We start from the raw sequence: 17183 nt of genomic DNA, 5'->3' as shown, positions 1-17183 counted from the left end.
AGGAAACACACAGAGGCGTCCGTCATGCGCTGTGCTCCGGCTGCCACAACCTCCATCTCTCACCCTCTCCTGCGCTCCATTCATCTCCCACATGCTCCATTTATATTTTCCTCTTCCACTCCATATCATCTCTATATATCTAGAGGTATCCATCTACAACACTGCTTATCTACGCCCCTTGCATCTTCGATCAGTGTTCCACGTCGTTCTTCACATTCACAGTAGTAAAGTATATGACAAATTTAAGTGCAAACGCATCTTCCATCGTTTAAAAGCATCTTTCCTGCTGTGTCATGTTCAGCCTGTCTACACATTCATGCCCACAGCGGACTCTCTCACTCTTACTCATCCCTTTAAGTGCTGACACACACCTGATGGATCCTCTGCCCGCTCCTGGTGCCTCCTCCTCTGCTCTGCCACCGCACTACGAAGGTCACGGCCCACCGGTTCCGCTCTTCTTCCTCCTGCTCCGCTCTTCTCCCTGTCTGTCCCACTAGTTCTCTCTCTGCTTTGGCCAGATAGAGAATCCTAGCGGGGTGGGGAAATCCTCATCTACAGGCAGCCACTTGAAGAGAGCGCAGCCCGGCCGCCGGGGCTCACCAGCGCTGCCAGGTGAGCAAGGTGTGCAAGTTGCGAGGAGCAGCTAACGCGGCCACGCTACGGTCGGCGCCGCCGAAGCCCACGGTCACACACGCGCAGCCAGACGCTCAGAGAGTCGCTAGCTCAAGGCTCACCGCAGCAGAGCTCAGAGTCAGCAACCTAGGCCCCCTCCCCACCCGCCTTGCTCGCGCTCTGGCTCTGCCTCTACCCCCTCCTCTCCTTTCTCAGTTACCACATTCCACCTAATAGCAGAATCCTACTCTCCTCCATTAACGCTAAGGGAGTGAGTGCATCGCCGCCATCCCCGGCGCGCGTTGTTCTCCCCAGCTCATCAACGAGACAAGAGCGTTGAAGTTCTGTGGGTTCACAATCCAACGGATCACGCGTGAAAGTCAAATTATTTACAGTTTCATAATGAGATGAATGTGAATCTGATTTTCCTACTGTAAAGCAATAAAAACAGCATGTAATAAGAGCTAAAAGCAAAACCTTCTGCATGATCTGATACCATTAAATGCCGAAAGGTGTCTTTTAATTTGACTGAAGTGACCCTTCGACACGAGCGCACACAACATAACAGCACGTTTCCCTCTTCACGGCAGCAGGGAGACATAATTGGAAAGGGGGCTGCGGCACTTAGGATGAATCCAAATCCACATGCCGCCACCCTCACCATCACCATTCATCATTTAATGTATTCATCTTCGCAGCCTAATGCCCTGACAAAGACGGGCGCGCTCAGACCTCCCTAATACACCGATTAGCCACAGACATGCTACACAAGCAGACACCTGCACAGAGGAGTGGGGCGAGGCAAACACGTAAACAGTGGGAGGGGAAGTCAAGTGGAGCGGCTCCCATTAGGAGAGGAGAGGAACAAATAGCTGCATCAGAGCGGCTCAGACGGCTGAGGAAACCCATTGACGTACAGTACAGCCTGGTGAGCAACATCTTCACAGCGTTAAAACGGTTATGCACGACCAAAAGAGAGGAGTAGCAGCAGCTCCTCCGCCCTAACGTGGGCTCTCCAGCTCCTCCACGTCCTCCGGCCTTCTCCATCCACCACGCGCCTTTCTCATCCAAACAAGGACATGCCGTGAATCACCACCAAAAAATGTCATTTCCCTCTCTACTCATGGCTGTTGCTATGGCCACAGTAAAAGAAAAAAAAACTGACTGTGCTGCTTCGCTGAAGCACTGAATGAGTGAACGCTTATGTCCTAACACGCTGCGTCAAATACGAGGAAACGCAAACGCAGGCTGCAGAGCAGACACGTCACCGCTTCCCACAGATCCATACGGCACGATATGCGAACTGCTGGTAATGGAACAGTATTACATGCAGGAGATTAGTTTTGTAATGAATCCAGTTTCCATCTACTTCCTGGTGATGGAGTTGTTATGATGAGACACTTGAGCAGTCTATTGACAGCTGTTGAGTGCGGCCATCGGGGCAGATTGATAAGAGTGTGTTAACTGTCATTTGGAGGAGAGGAGATGGATTATATTTAAGTAATGACTGGCTGAATGGTGTTTAGATGGAATGCTGTTCATCTCCCCGCCGCCGTCGCATGCTCATTAAGAGCATCAGAGCATGTCATTAACATACACACATACGCTCACCAAAGCGTATCATTAAATAGATTTAATTATCCAAGTTTCAGAATCTCTGAATAATAACAACAGCAACCGCACAGTGTCATTCAGCTTCCAAACAAATATTCTCGTCAGTACATTTCTAATTAGTGCAGAGAGGAGGAAAAAGATAGGTATTAACCTGGGCTTTAGTCTGTGTGTGTGTGTGTGTGTGTGTGTGTGTGTGTGTGTGTGTGTGTGTGTGTGTGTGTGTGTGTGTGTGTGTGTGTTAGTAATTATATTTCCAGACAGTGCTGAGCAGAGAGGGCCGGCCTGTGTGTATATTCCATTCGGCTTATCTGACGTGTCCAATCCTGAGGCAGATCAGATCGAACTGTAAAAGCTCATTAATTACGGATGGTTGCTGAGCGACAGAGGGAAGAGCGAAAGGGAGACTGGTACAGGGGTGAGGTGAGGGGGGGATGAAGTGGATGAGGTGAAAATGCTGAAGTTAAGAAATATTTGAAAAAAAAATCTCCCTCTGGTTTTTATTTGAGAAGCAAGTAGTCAGCAAGCAGAGCTTTGGAGATCAAAGGCTAAACGTGACCAGTCATCTCCGCTGATGGCAGCTCACACAACCTTATTTACACAGAAAGCCCATGCAGCACCTGCAGAATCTGTGGAGGACGGTCTACGGGGAAAGTTTAGTTGACTCCACAGACAGGAATTTGTCACACAGCAGGTTTATTTTTCATTTTGATGCAATTATACAAATTCCCTTAGTGATAAGAATCCTTTTGTACAGTAATACCAGGGATGTCAAAGACTAGGTCCTAGTGCAACCTATTGTAATTTGTAGTACTTTAATTCATTACAAGGGCGATTTGACCATTAAACTAAAACTTAAATTTGTGTCTGTAATATGAAATATGATTGTGAAACACCCTTAATGATGATATTAATGGTAATACAGTAGTTGCATTGCCATCAGGTCTGCTATCACCAAACACAATATTAGTAACAAAGCCACGTCAGCGACAGTGAGCTGTCATGTGTATCCAACGCATTACTTTATTGGACAGTAGCAGCTTGGGCTGAAAAACCCAACCTGACTAAATTCCACAGAAATGAAAAAACACACACGCATGAATGCTGACTCACGCATTTTCTTTTTTCCATTTACCTGGAGGTGTCGCCCAGAAGAATAAATGAGCACCCTCCAGCTTTCAGCTCGGAGCACAAACACACAGCACTGAACATGCTGTAAGAAGACAAGTCAGTCACTCAGGAGTCATTTGTATATTTGTGAACATCTTTATCCCAATTTTTTGTTCTGATCAATAAGTCACTGTAAATTTATTATATTTTTGCTCTTTTCATGCCCAAAGTCTCAGTTTGTGACATTTCATAGCTTCGATGTCTTTTCCATCACTTTACGAGGCAGAAAATAAACAGTTTCAGTGATGCATGTCCAAACCTGACTGCTAGTGCAAAATCCACATTCATTCTGAGGCACAGCGTCAGTTAACAAAGACTCCAATTACTGAAGAAAGACGACCTACAGTTTCTGATGGCATCAATTCAGATGTTCTGCAAAACCGACAGCTTCGCAGCACAAATGAGGCAGAAACACCAAAAGCAGAAGATGTGCTGTAAAGCAAACGTGTTCTTGTGTTGAGAAACACTTGCACTGACAACAGCCACCATTTATTCCTTATATAATGCATTTGTGCAGTGATTTATTGATGCTATGTGCAGCACATTTAAGTACATCTCAGCAATAACTCCCTAAAAAGAGCATCTTTGTGTCCCTTTATTTAATCCCCCCCCCCCCCCCCCCCCCCCCCCCCTTCGTCGTCGTCCTCGTCCTCCTCCCGGTGCCTTCTGCAGTGTGTGGGTGTCATTAATCTGATGCTGGTAGAGTGGTACCCATTACAGTCGCACACTCTAAATCAATGACGGATACGCCGGCGTGTACTGTATGCGTGTGTGCATAGGCGACCACTGTCGTGAGGAATATTGTAACGTTCCTTCTTTACGCTGGCTTTTGATTCCTCTTCCTGCATTGCTGATGATCTTGCTCTGCAGGAGGGCCTAATGAGCTGATGCGCTTTCATGAATAACACACACGTGCAAGCGCTCGCGCACGCAGACGATTCAGACTGTTTGTTTAAAAGAGGGAACAGTGTGATAAATCACAAATGCTAGTTCGAAGTAAATATTTGCATGTGCTAATTGGACTCATTAATGACAGAGATATGAGTAGGGGTGGGGAGGGAAAAGAGATGAGTGACTACTTAAATATACACCACTGATCAGCCATCTAATTGGAGCTTTGTAATGCACATGCACACACTAAGCACTGTTTGTGTACTGGTGTGTTGGTCTGTGGGAGAGGAATGATTCATACCTTTTTGTAGACGCACACACACACGCACACACACACACACACAGACGAACTGAACCCCTTCCTCCAAAGAGGCTTTCAACTAAATTGAGTTTGAGTTTAGGGTCCTGTTTATATTAATGAGTCCACTGCCGGTTGACTTAGACCCAGCGCTCTGTGTTATTACCAGCCTGATAATGAAAGCCGGCTTGACTAGCAGGATTCAATGCAGGCTGCCGCGCGCAGTCAATGCTGCAACTCGCCACCGGCTTTCAAGAAAAGATTAGCTGCCATTTCCCAGGACTAGGAAATGATGGCAACTGCAGATAGAAACTGAGGCAGCTTAGTAGATAATTACTATATGGTGGACCCTGATCAAACAGCAAATTGAATGAATTTCTTTTCAGCTTGCTATAGGAGCAGGTTGGTGATATGTTAGCAGTTATGAACCTTCAGGCAATCATTCTGACGTCCACGCCTATCAGGCTAAAAGCGTTTGAACGTCTTTCAGTTGCTTGGATTCTTAAAACGCGATTTGAGGATTAATGTGCATTCTATGGCGTTACAAAGTGCTTGTGCCTTGATGAAGGACCCGCCGGATCCCCTGCCTGGAGTCCACTCACGTCTCGCCTGTCTTGTAAAAAAACAGATTAAAACCTGCCAGTACGCACTCAGCGTGATAATAGGCCATGATGCAGCCCATGCTTGTGGCTCTGTCCCCATGTGTGAACAGCTGACCCTGTGATAGAATGTATCCAGGATGAACTTTGAACAGGAGCAGCTGAGACAGGCCCTACAGACTTAGAATTTAAAGGTCATTCAGATAATGAATGGATGCTCATAAACAAAAAAAAAAAAAACAAGCCTTGCTAGTGCTGTCTTAGCAATGGATTATGGTTCTTCACAGTATTCACAATTCTTAGAAAGTCTCTTGAGACACAGTTGCTTTTATACACAGCTGATATCCCATTAGAATTACTGCTTTAAGTCTTGTCTTTATTATGAATAAAACTGAAACTACACGATGAACCACTTGTACATCTCCGCTCTGCGGCCGGGTCGACTACATGCTGTGAACGAGCCGGGTGGATGATATTTTGTTCTGAAGTGGTGAGCTGTAGTGACAGCAGCCTGTAGTTGAAGGCTACAACCGTCCATCTGCAACTGCAAACAGTGAAGTCCACCGGCTTCGCTCAGCGTGAGCAGTCAGGACTCCTCACGTGTAGCCGTTGTGAGTGCGGTGCCCTGTGGGTGTTACATTAGGCCGGCCTCCGAGTGCCAGAGTGCGAGTGCGAGTGTGTGTTGTCTCAGTGGTCTGCTGTCTCTCTATGAGTGAAGCTTCAGCGGGCTTTAATAATTCACCAGTCTCTTTTAGCTTCCAGACAAACTGGGTTTTCACCGACAGGGGATTGAGAGAGCAAGCGCAGAGGCAGCTTTGATTTCACTGGAATCCACTCTCTCTCTCGCACAAATGCACAGAGGTTTGTGATACAGTCCTGAATTGTTCCCCCACAAACTTCCTGCAACAATAGCCTCTGTATCTGAAACACATGTCATACAGGAAGGCAGAGTGTGCATGTTTCACCAAAACACATTATACAGGCTGTTTAAAGTTCAGCAACCCACACATATTACTTTTTTAATAGTGCATACAGGCCATTTATGTTATGTTATTATGTCCATCAGCTGCATTACTGTTCAGAAACACACTTGAATCTGCTTTGTTAGGTGTGGAAATCTTGTGACTGTGTTATGTTTCTCGTTTGTAATGAGTTCTAGTTAATGAAATAACTGTATATAACAGAAAACAAACTGCAATATATAGTGAAAAATCCATGGATACATACATACATATGTATACATACATAAAATAGAACATTTTACAAATGCTTTATTCCCACAGTAGTTCCAGTAGCAGTAGAAGTAGTGTGTAGCAGTGGTAGTACAGGTACAGTACAGGAGTAACAATTGCAGTAATAATAGAAATACTGTAGTTGTTGTTTTGTAACAACAATCATTTTCAATATAATTATAATCCAAATGGATTAAAGAAGGTGAGTGACATTTACTTGTTGAATGTTTTGATCAAAATTTTTCTCACAGCTCTGCAGTAATTACAGTTGGAGACTAGGAACCTGGCAGCACAAATACAAGCGGACATTAAACAAAAGATTTGCTTAGATTTAAAGATTTGATTATAAACACATTCTTTTTTTTCACTACTATAAATAGTGTAACTAAAAACACTGAATATTACTAATACAGGGGTCTGTTTATGACGGTAGCATACTTGAACTGCAAAGTTTTCAAGATATTCTTAGTTTCCTTGGCTATTTTTATTTCCTACCAGTACACACACAACTTCTAGTAGTACTAGTAATAGTGACCTTTTACATTAACTTATAGTCAACCTGACTAGAACATAGAGATTGTGGAGCATTTCAATCCCCAATGCCGACCATTTAGCATAAATGAGCATTTTGGGCAGCTACATCAAAATCAACAGATAAATAAATTAAATGTCTAAGGGCCATAAACATACAGTACATTAGGACTGTCTGCTTGTGTGCAAACTCTGAATTAACTTAAATCATTGATAGTTTCTCGCTGTTCACAAAAGAACTTAACACAAACAACCCCAATAGAGATTTCTTCAGCTCTCTTTAGAATAAAAGCATGCATGCAGACACACACAGGCTTGTATGACAGTGATCAGTAGTGAAAAGGCTACAATGTAAACCCATGTCTAATTTCACAGATGCTGAACAAATTGTCCTCTAACCTAAAGAAGAATGCGTTTGTGCGGGTGCTGTAATTTGTGTGACTGTGTTTGTGTGAGTGTGTGTGTGTGAGTGCGTATTCATCACAAATTCAGACAATGACAGAAAGTCAGGGAGGCGTGACGAGAGCACAAGATGCAGGGGGAATATCTATGCGACTGCGTCTGCTCGTACATCTGCGTACACACACAAAGACACACACACTGGTGGTGGGTTGCATGCAGTACATTGTGCATCAGACTGCACTGCAGAACAACACACACACACACACACACACACACACACACACACGCACACACACACACACACACACACACACACACACACACACACACACACACACACACACACACACACACACACACAGAATCCGGGGTCAGCATGATGCAAGTTGACATTTTGACTTATAAACTGATTTACAGTCATTCACTGCTGCAGAAGCCACGAACGACCAAACGTGTCATTCTTCCCCTTTGACAACAGCTGCAAAAACCACTGGATGCATGAATGTCCCTCACTCTATAGACCAAGAAGCATTTATTGTAGGGCTCAATTTAAAAACCAATTTCTTTCTCCAAAATCATCCCATCGTTCTATTTATTCAATCGAGGCCAGATCCAAACATTTCCATTATAATATTCATGGGTATTTAAATAAATCAGATGATGATTATAACGGTCCTACAGACTTATCAAGTGACATCAAACTTCAAGTGAGGGTTTACTGTCAAACCGCTTTTCCCACCAGTCGAAAACTGGAAAATCCATTTAGCTCCAATGAGAAAATGACAGGAGCTTCCCTCGGTGGCCACGTCCAGGGCAGAGTTTAACCTTATTACAAACAACAGCTCCCTGATGATATCTAGCTGGATGTGAGAGCGTCGCACTTTCTTCTTTGTAATGTGTACCTTAGGAAAGACTCTTGCAACTCGCCCACTTCAATCTACCTTCCCATAAATGGGTTGTCAGAAGAAGTTGTTTGTTTTCAAAGAGAGGCCATATAGGAAGCAGGAAGGAAGTGGATAGAAAGAGTAAAACAGAGACGGAGCAACAGAGGAGGAGAGATCAAAGGGAGGCTGGAAGTACACAAGAAACCGCTCTTATTGGAGATCTGAGCCTCCTCTACTCAATGTGGCTGCCTCTGTTCCTGTTCATAAGGTGATTTCGGTGTTTTAATAACCGCATCTCGCGTGGATGGACCCTTATTCATGGATCAGACCTGTACTAATTAGACTTATTTGTTCACACGTCTTAGTCACCGGTCTTCTCGATACGAGGCGACAACGCGTTGCGACAGGCTGTCTTTCGCAGCCTGTCTCCATCGCACCCACACGATGCTCAAAGAGCACAAAGACGGCCCCTGAATCTTACAGTCAGATGACATTTATGGTTTGACAGGACACTTAACACGTTTTCCATTTTTATGCATGTGTGCATACAGTGTGTGTGCGCGTGTGGAGGATGTGGGCGCGGGTGCTGGACGTGTGACTGTCTGCTTTAATGTGACATTTCCGTGCTAAGGGCTCGCGAGGCCAGAGTGTCATTAAAGGTTATCTGTTAATTACAAAGACAAGTTGAGGTCACGCTGAGGTGCAAACACCCCTTGTTTCCCTGTTGGGTCCATGCATGTCCATAAGCCCCAACACAGAAACCTGATAAAGCCATAAAGACAGGATTTCTGATATCACAATGATAAACTGGACCTTTTTTATTACTCAAGCCACATTTAAAATGAATATGGAACCTTTGATATACTGTATGACGTGACAGTGATGATTACTCTTACCTTCTGACAGACACATCATTATCTTGGCCGCGCTGTGGTCTCCGCAACTGATCCGAGATCACCGGAAAACAGAAACAAGGCCGCGGGACCGGTTCTGAGCGTAAACAGGAAGCTCGGCTGTAGGTCGACGCCGGAGACGTCCATTTGTGTTAAATGCAGTGAAGCAGTGGGTTCGATTTGCGCTTCTTGGGAGCAACTGGCTCCATCTCCCGTGTTAATGTAATCATATTAGCACATGGAAGAACCATTGTCATGTGCTTCTGTCCGAGGAGTAATGGAAGCGCCATAAGTGAGAGAGAGCGCGAGCATCGCACGAGAGCGGAGCAGCGTAAAAAGCTCCGGCGCGGGACCTAATTTCACGCAATCAACAAAGCCACTTTGTGTCCAACCTTTGCTCTTTTTAAATCCTTCTTTAAAAGGAGCTGCAGGCCGACGAATCGAGACTCACACCAGCTCACAATTTCATTTCACACCGAATAGAATTAACCAGTGGACCGGGCTTCCGACGTGGCTTAAAAAGATTTTAGTTCTGCTCCAACTCTGAGCGCGTCGCTGGCAGGAACGAGCGCGTGCGTCAGGGAGAAATGTCAAACAGATTCATAAAGGTCATGACTAATGTGTTATTTTACTTTAGAAAATTACCCAGTAACACTGAGCAGCAGGACTCGCCTTCAATATCAATATGTCCATTTCATCTGCAGCCCAGAGCCCAGCTTCACTTCTCACCATCGTCAGTCATTAGAAGCAGACATCTCATCATCTCTCTTATAATTACTTTCTGGCTCTCTCTCACTACATTGGACTATTGTGTATTTCTGAGATGACAAACAATCAAAGGCCTGTGGGAAGCCAGTGTTTGTTTGACCCTTTTTGGATTCTCGTGTTCCCGCTTTGCCTTCAGTCCTTTTTTAAAGCATTGCACCTCTCGGTTCATCTATTATTCTCATCGAGACGTTGCTGTAGATTAAGAGAAGAGGACACAGACAAAGGGGACAAAAGGCCCGGAGCCACAGAACAGGGGAGATGAGGGACTGTATCCTCTACATTCTGCTGTGATGTGGTTCTGGCTGTGGTCCAGCGGTGCCCGAGGACCCAGTGTTCCAGCTCTGCAGCCTCCAACGCCCCCCCCCCCCCCCCCCCCAGCTCCCACAGTTCCTCCCTACCTCCCATCTCATTCATCCATCCTCGCTTTTTACTTCAGCTCTTCCCCTCTCTCTCTCTCTCTCCTGCTCTCTCTCTCGCCCCCCCTCTCTCTCCCTGCCCCGTCCTCTGCCAGTGTGATCCATGTGTTGCGCTCTAGCAGAGACTTGCTGAGGCAGCAGAAAGAGGAATATTTACAGATCAGTCAGATGAGTTGAGGTCTGTTCCTTCTGCCTTCTGCGCACACACACACACACACACACACACACACACACACACACACGGCTCCTCGTCAATCACCGCAGCAGCAGGGACACTGCTGCACGCGCAGAGGGATTTCTTCCACAGTGTGAGCGCACACCAGTGTACACTGACTCATATTCTCACACAATGCAAACATTCACATGCTCACAGGTGCAGGTAAACTCAGCTATTCATAGACTTTAGGGCTGCTCCTTTTCAGCCAAAGAAGTAATTAGCCTATGAGCGCATGTTCTTTAGGATGATCTGATGTATTTATCTCCTCCGACTTTATTCGCATATGTCCCAATGCTAATCGTGTCACTGCTAATTAAGAAAAAACAAAGTTTTTAAATAAAGTTTTTTACAACAATAAAAACAAGCATTTACTTTGGAATTTGGAAACCGACTTTAGGGCAGAACAGAGCAGCTTGACTCCTGGTGCTGTTAACTGCAGGGCTGGTTGCGGTTCTTGATGCTGGTGCTGTACCTGCACCACAACATGTACGATTTAAATGACGATACAAGTCCAAGCTCTTTCACCAGCTCGGCTCTGAGCCCGAATCGACTAAATTTCCCTCACTCCTCCAGCAGACGCCGCAATATGCTGCAGCTTATTACTGCCTTTCTCGAATCCATTCCGCAACTTGTGTTTAACTGATGAGTCACCGAGTGCAACGGGAGTTTAACAAAACCTACACAGGCGGCGCAAACACACAACGGATGCTCTGAGCAAACGGATGCTGCTGCCAGAGAGGCGCTGCTCCCGCTAACTGTCGGCCCAACAGGGTCGGCATTCAAAACGCGGGCGAGTGTGTGAAAGTTAACATGGGTTGTGTGAACAGCACAGAGGACCTGGATGCGCTGCTGGAGGCGGGTCTGCTGCAGACTCTGTCAATGACACGGAACCGGTCCACCCACCGGCCTTCACACAACAGCATAAACACGACGCGTTCGCGCCCCGCTCCTCCCTCCGCCCGCTCTCTGTCAGCAACCTTGCTGCTGTCATGGTAACGGTTTGCCCAGTGATGAAGTCACTCAGGGACAAGCAGCACCCTTGTATCGTTTTAGACGGCGTGATCTAATCAAAACTTTTATTTCATGCACATCTGACATATTTAATGTGACCTCAAGACTGGCTTATTTCACTTTTCCCTTGGAGGTGGAGACAATTAACAGTTAAAACTTGTTTTATATAAAATGTGATATTTAAGTATTGGGTTGTTCCTCTGCAGCTCTACAGTTACAGCCATGAATATGAATTGACAAATATGCAGGAAGTATTTTTTCCTTTGCACAGTAATTAGTTAAACACACAGTAAACAAGAAATCTGACAGCTAGTTTATTTAGAGACAAGAATTCATATGGTTCTCAGAGGAAAGAGGCTAGAATATAAACATTCTGATGTGTTTCACTTATTTTTGGAAGCTACAGCTCTGAAACACAGTCAGACAAGAAACGCTTGCGAAACGACTATAGAAAAAGTTTGGTGTGTGTGTGTGTGTGTGTGTGTGTGTGTGTGTGTGTGTGTGTGTGTGTGTGTGCGCGCTTACAGATACAATTACGTTTGAACCTGATGTGCCCTGAGCAACCTTACACAACTACAGCTGTGATCTTCACAAAGGCCGTGAGCCCTTTCTTCCACACCCTTCAAAGGGGTTTTATTTTAACACGTGTGTGAACACACACCAAGACACATTTAGGTATCTTGATACTGTATTTTTAAACTACAAACACCTTCATATGTGAAAGGTGCCGTTGCTGCCACAGAACGGCACACGACCCAAGGAGACCCGCAACGTAACGCAAAAACTCTTTTAATCCCAACAAAAAGAACCAGAAACACTCCTTTTAACAAACAAAACTACTAGGAGGATAACAGTCGATCAGTGCTGCTTACAGGTGGCAGAGGGGACATGACTACTGACTACTTTAGATCCATATCACATAACTACTGTCCAGGAGAACAGCACAAACTACGACCAGACGATGCTTCTCCGCGTCCACCGGACCAAGTCGCGCTGTGGATCCGTCCATCGCTTTGTGCGTCCCACTTGTTTGGAGTGGAAAGGAAAGCCTCAAGTAAAAGTTGCGCCGACTCTGAACCAGACATTAATAATTGAGCAGGGCGGGAGGGGAGAGAATGGCTCCTGCAATATTCATATGTCATATTGACTTGACTGCCAGCCACTCGCCCATGCACCCTGTACTTATGAGGCCTCACAGATGACTGAGGATGCAACGCCGCGTCCTCCCACATCTCCCTCCCCCCTGTACGCTCTAATATCTGTCCATATGCCGCCTCCTGTCTCCCCCACATCCCCTCCTCTTGTCCCCTTCTCCCTCCCCCCTGCCACTTCTCCTCACCCCCCATTCATCTGCCGCCATCTCTCAGAAGAGCGTGTCGTACCCATGGGCCAAATTCAATTATAGGCCAAATTAAAGAGATGCTCCTAAACTCCCTCAGCAGAGAAAAGGAGCGCACGCATGCGCCAGACACGCCGAAGCCGGTCGAACAGCAGCGTGCACGCTGAGGCAGCAGGCATTCAAAAGCCCAACGGCTGACAAACTAGCGTTTAAGGCCCCTGCACAGGTATTACACTACTGACAGGAGCCTTCCCACCTTTCAGTCTCACCATGCATGCAGGTCCCAGCTGCAGCCTTTCATCAGCCATGGTACTGTAATGGTAGGCAATCTGAGAGGACAATCTCATGAATTAGACAGTAAAGACGGGAGAACCGTCGTTAGTCACAACCATCTGCATTGTAGCATCAACCGTAAAATATCAAATCCTGAGAAATAGTTGGAGTGTTTCTGAGGTCAACCAATTATCGAGTGCTGCAGGCTACACTGGCTGCCTTTCAACGTGATTAGATCTGAACCCACCAGAGGAAATCCGGTCCACTTGTTCTTCTGCACAGAGAGCCGAGAATGAAAAGCTTCGAATTAAATAAAAATAGTTTTTATGCAGCACAGTCAGCGTCAATAAGTCAACGTCTGCTGCTCTTAGTAGGAGGAGAACGGGAGCACTGGACGTGGGGGAAAGAGGGATTGATGTGAGAAGAGTCCCCCACATCTACCAAAACAGCCTCGGGCTGAAACGGAGAACTGAGAGAGCCGAGATGTAACAGAAAATCGCTTTTGTTGTTAGAGCTACAACTATTTCATTCATTTACATATTTTCACTTAAAGGTCTTTAATAGGCAGAACAGTTGTCATGACCCCCGGGGCCAATGAAATCCACTCAAAGCTCATAATAACATTTGTTAGATGCATAAATTGAAAATAAGGCCACTTCACGACATTCCTGGAAAACTGACTTTTTAATAATGCAATTTCTGGAATGAAATGAATGAGAAGTACAGTAAGAGGCAATTCTTGTAATCATAAACAAACAATATACAAAAGCTGATATACAAAATTTGCGACTTATAAGTTCTGAAATGCCAAGGCCTTCAAGTTAACATTAAAACATTCAAGTACGGGCAACTGTGAGTGTGTGTTAGTGAGTGTGGTTTGCTCTCTCTGGAGATAAAGCAATAATCTTCAACTAAGATGAGGTGAATCCTAAAGTTGTTTGCACCTAAAACTACTTATTATTGTTACATTATTATACACTGACATCAAGTTAATCCCACTGAATTCAGCTTCAAACAATATAATGTCATCCAGAAGAGATTGTATACTTTGTAACAACAGCATCAAACGCTCCCGACCACACACTGCCTCCATCGGACATGTGGGTAATTGACTCACAACATGTGGATTGTGCACTCGGCCGATCCAGACATTAGGCCTCATCCAGTAGTAACATGACACGCCCATCAAAACACACCGACACGTTCTCATACACACAAAAAAAGACATATTGATGACAGCAACACAGAGACCGATGGACAAATCCAAGCGGATCATTTGGAACACAGTCGATCTCACTTCTTACCAATACCCACCACACACACACACACACACACACACACACACACACACACACACACACACACACACACACACACACACACACACACACACACACACACACACACACACACACACACACATACACACACACACACACACACACACACACACACACACACACACACACACATACACACACACATAATATCCATGACTGTGGCAGTGGGATGCGAAAGGGGGTGTCTATCATTGTCCTGTAAGGGATATTGGAGCTGATGTTGGTGCCTCATTCACACTCTTCATAATCCATTGTGTGTGTGTGTGTGTGTGTGTGTGTGTGTGTGTGTGTGTGTGTGTGTGTGTGTGTGTGTGTGTGTGTGTGTGTGTGTGTGTGTGTGTGTGGACCAGGCCTGGTGTTGTTGATAAGAGCCGAGGGCTTAGTCCTCAGTAACAGGGACACTCTCAGAGCATTAATGAGCCCAGAGCACAAAGGACAGCCTCCACCAAAAAGGTCTTTATTCAGCCAGTAGGACCGTGTGTGTGTGTGTGTGTGTGTGTGTGTGTGTGTGTGTGTGTGTGTGTGTGTGTGTGTGTGTGTGTGTGTGTGTGTGTGTGTGTGTGTGTGTGTGTGCGCGTGTGTGTGTTTGTGTAAGGGGGAAACGGGGAAAGACTCTTGGCGTCTTCATGAGTTTTTACATACTGCAGAGTATTTCATGACCAGGAATTCTCTCCTTGACAGAGTTGATTTCCTGAAGGTGAGGCAGAGGTTAAGATGCAACGCGCAGCAGCTCTGTCCGAGGAGGCACATCCATCACACAGACAGTGTGTGAGAGAGATCAGAAGTTGGTCAGCTGCATAACGGGGTGATGCTGTTACTGGAGCCACCAAAGTCAAGCAACATCCTGGGCGACACTCTTTTGTCGGTTGTCAACACAACGGGTGGATAAATGTCAAAAACGCTTAATGGAGAGATGGACAGAATGATGGAGGAGGAAGAGGATGAAGGGGGAGGGGGGCAGTGATATAGGTGGTGAAGAGGATATGGCTGCATGCAGCAGACTGATGCAAGTAACACCAGTAAAGCGATTCTCGTCGCAGCATCCTCACAAAAATGAGTGCATGAACCACTGGCGTTCATTCAAACAAAGGCAACACAAGAGGAACACGCACCTGCAGGTCGCACTGCGTGATCCACAGTTGTCAACTCCAGCTCTTTGATGAACGGCTTTTCCGGTCCCCATCTGATTTCTCGTGTCTCAGAAACCAGGAGGCGTCGTTTGCGTCTGTGAAAGGTACAAGGTGTGGCTTTGCTCCTCGTTTGACTGTGAACCAGCAGTGGAGTCAACAAGCTGCCATCGGTCAGGCCTCCATGAGAGCGATGAGACGGGCCAGGGTTCAGGGTTCAGGACTGTGGGTTAAGAACTGATGGGGTCCAGGTGATGCTGGTCCAGCACTGCAGGGGAGAGATTGAGTCAAGTCAGTCACAAGAACGATGGGTTCAAACACAGTGTTGTCTTATGGGCTGTGCATCACACCCTGATGTAAATGCCCTTCAACAACAAAAGCAGATGTTCCATTACCTTTGTTCTGTTTCACGCTGTTTCGTGCTCACGGTGGCGTCTGGTTCCCTTCACAGCACGCGTCCGGTCCACGTCCATCTATTACTGCTCTCCTGCGCCGTCCGGCAGGTTATTACAGCGGCCGCGTCGCTTATTACCCTGCCTCGGCGCCACTCAATTATTCAGCCTGAGCCCACGGGGAAAAGGAAAAGCAGCTCAGTGTGCTACTTACATTGCGCCTAAGTAGGCCAAAGAGACTGAAGCTGGAGCGTGACACGAAGACGTCTCCACGCCGAGCGCCGACGAGGGCGCCGAGCGTGGATAACACGTTCTAGGAGACACTTTAGCAATTCAAAGAGCGCGTGTGTGTGTGTGTGTGTGTGTGTGTGTGTGTGTGTGTGTGTGTGTGTGTGTGTGTGTGTGTGTGTGTGTGTGTGTGTGTGTGTGTGTGTGTGTGTGACGGGTGACTCACACAGCCACAGCAGGCCAGACATGTCACCGGCTGTGTGGACAATTAACAGGCTGAATGTCAGAGCAGCCTCACGCCGACTTCATCCACTGTTTACACTGTGGCTCCCTCCCAACACAAACACGGTGCAGGACGTTCCTTCAAGAACATCGGTGCTGCACGTGGTGATCTTCTCTGCTTCATCCCCCAGTACTTTAATAAATACTACAAACAAAACCAATAATGTGCAGAAATACAGCGAGGAGAAGAAAAGAGGGAGCTATTCTCAGATGAGATGAGATCTGTGTTGAAATAGGAGCCCTGACTGACCAAGCCACGATCAGGAGACTTATTAAAGGCTCTTATTAAAGTTAAGGAGGGCCCTGAGATCCATACAATAGGAGCGGGCGCGGAGGGGGCGACGCGTGAGGCGGAGGAGCATGGAGCTTAAGCTCTTTTTCCTTCCCGCTGTCTTCACACAGCTCTCCAACCGGGTCAGCTAAATAAAGGCTGCAGTTTTAGCCTCATTTCCGACAGGCAGAAGACTTCACACAGACACGAGCGCGGCAGCGCACGACGCCGGTCTGTTTGGACCGACGCGGTCCCGCGCGCTGTGAGCGCAGCCGATCCTGCAGGGAGCGCAGGGAGTCGGACACCACCTGGTTATTGATCAGCTGAGAGATAAGGCCTGCTCGCGCCCAACAGCTGACTCTGACTCTGAGACCTCCTATAAACCTCCCTGGAACT

General features: G+C 46.4%; 1 protein-coding gene and 1 long non-coding RNA gene across 3 annotated transcripts in view; both read right to left on the bottom strand.

The window, feature by feature from the left end:
* dab1a (DAB adaptor protein 1a) overlaps positions 1-749 on the bottom strand; it is a 133288-nt gene extending 132539 nt beyond the window's left edge. For both annotated transcript variants that reach the window (XM_029149386.3, XM_055507672.1), the window contains exon 1: positions 372-749. The gene's annotated coding sequence lies outside the window, so the exon portion shown is untranslated. The remainder of the gene's footprint in view (positions 1-371) is intronic.
* Positions 750-13812: 13063 nt separating this feature from the next.
* On the bottom strand, positions 13813-16277 carry LOC129603949 (uncharacterized). Its single transcript, XR_008694377.1, has 2 exons — positions 16010-16277; positions 13813-15882 (listed from the first exon to the last, which is right to left on the bottom strand). It is a non-coding gene; the product is annotated as an uncharacterized LOC129603949 (long non-coding RNA).
* Between the last annotated feature and the right edge of the window lie 906 nt (positions 16278-17183).

Source organism: Betta splendens, chromosome 4, assembly GCF_900634795.4.
Source record: "Betta splendens chromosome 4, fBetSpl5.4, whole genome shotgun sequence".
Lineage (NCBI taxonomy): Eukaryota > Metazoa > Chordata > Actinopteri > Anabantiformes > Osphronemidae > Betta > Betta splendens.
This window is presented reverse-complemented; position numbering and strand designations above follow the sequence as displayed.